Source organism: Gadus morhua, chromosome 6 (genome assembly GCF_902167405.1).
Source record: "Gadus morhua chromosome 6, gadMor3.0, whole genome shotgun sequence".
Lineage (NCBI taxonomy): Eukaryota > Metazoa > Chordata > Actinopteri > Gadiformes > Gadidae > Gadus > Gadus morhua.
The window spans coordinates 17,739,792-17,741,556 of NC_044053.1; the positions used below are offsets into that span (position 1 = coordinate 17,739,792).

General features: G+C 39.4%; 1 protein-coding gene across 1 annotated transcript in view; it reads right to left on the bottom strand.

The window, feature by feature from the left end:
* Window positions 1-1,396: 1,396 nt before the first annotated feature.
* The window catches only part of ccser1 (coiled-coil serine-rich protein 1), a 97,493-nt gene continuing 97,124 nt past the window's right edge, over window positions 1,397-1,765 (bottom strand). The window contains exon 11 of the mRNA XM_030358076.1: window positions 1,397-1,765. This exon is cut by the window's right edge and continues 1,532 nt beyond it. The gene's annotated coding sequence lies outside the window, so the exon portion shown is untranslated.

Here is a 1,765-nt window from a genome sequence, read left to right on the forward strand (position 1 = left end):
AGAGTGGCTCTTCCGGGCCTGCTTTGATATCGCAGCACATTCTTATCCCGGGTCTACAGCCAGCGGGTTCATTAAAAGAGCCCGAATCAGTCCAGGAGGGCACCTCAGGGCGGACCTCTCAGCGTCGGCTGGCCCGCTAAACTTCAATTTACATCTTTAGTTATTTATTTAGCAGCAGCATCGCCGGTCGCTAGGCAGAGGTGAGGGTAGACCCAGGAGTCGGCAGAGATTAAGGTAGTGGGAGATTAATAAGGTTTTTTAAAATTCAGCGTTTTTGTAACTTTTGATCTTTTTTTCTCTGATCTTCAAAGAGTTGCGAACAAAGTGTAACACTTTAGGATAAGGGTACATAAACAAACCATTATATTAGTTAATGCAATAATCAGCATTCACTAACAGTAAATTAACAGTTCGCTTATTGTCATGTTATCATTTACTAATCACGTTCATGCATACAAATGTTGTTCATGTATTCATTTATACATGAACAACATACATACATAAATAACAAATTCTAAACCATACTGCTACTGCTATATAACAATGCTTACTACTGCATTAAATTAAGTTAGTTAATGGTTAATTAGTGTACCCTTATTGTCAAGTATTACCTAACAAATGGGTCGGGTTTAGTTCATAAGCAACGGGTATCAGTATCAGTATCCTCCATGTTTTGCTCAAGAGCACCTATTTCTGACGATGGCAGGACTCGAACCCAGGCCCTATCGGATGGCAGTCAAAACACCACAGACATGTGATGGTTGGTTTTAGTATCAGATTATCCATGATGGGAAACCTGACCCATTATGTAGGCATTGTGATAAAGAAAGTTAGAAGGATTAGCTAGCTACACAGTAAACTACTGTTTTGAAAGTTCTTGAAAATAGTTACTTGAAAATATTCCATGCTGCCATTGTGTAGCCCAAATGTTTGTCAAATGTAATCTCTTCATGTTTTCGATATAAATGTCTTTATGCAACATAAAAGGATGAGTGAAGAATCTTTTGTAGTCAGGGATTTTTCATCGTGTTCGGAGCTTCTATATATTTCTGACAGAGCGCTTTGGCGATATGCTTCGTTTTTTTTCCCTGTATGTGGAAATGAGTGTGATTTAGTTAAATGACTCTGTTCCTTTTCTTTTTTTAAACCAAAGCCATAATCTGCTAATGGACGGCCGGTAAATCTATAAAGACAAGCAGCAGGAACGGAACTTGTCCTGTCAAACTGCTCTAATCACTTAAAATCACCCACACGCACCAGTGCAGTCAGGGACATCCGTGTGTATATATTAACGTCTTCAAAGACGTGATTCTCTTTTCTAGTGGATACGGAGAGATCGGATACTGCTAACATTATAAAAACAAGTGTAAGCTGTTCTTTTTTTTTGTCCTATATATTGCTGTGCAAAAAGTCCACAGCAGTAAACGTTCTTTTCCCTCCCCTGGTAACTCCCGGTAACAGTTAAAAAGCATGCAGTTTGGTGAAATACCTAAAGTGTGTGAGCGCTGACGAGGTCTGAGGTGGGATTTGGCACCGTTTCCGTTAAGACTCTTACCATCGCAAACTACGGTGGCTATGGAGCAGTTCCCTCAGCAGCACATGAATTGGAATGGTACAACAAATTGATAAAAAATATGTTAGTTTTTTTCTTCTTTTGACATTTCTTTTCCCCCCCCTTCTTCTTTAAACGCACTTATGGACATGTAGTTATACAGCGCTAATCTCCGACTCTCCACTTGTAAACTCTCAGGTATTTGGTTAGAAT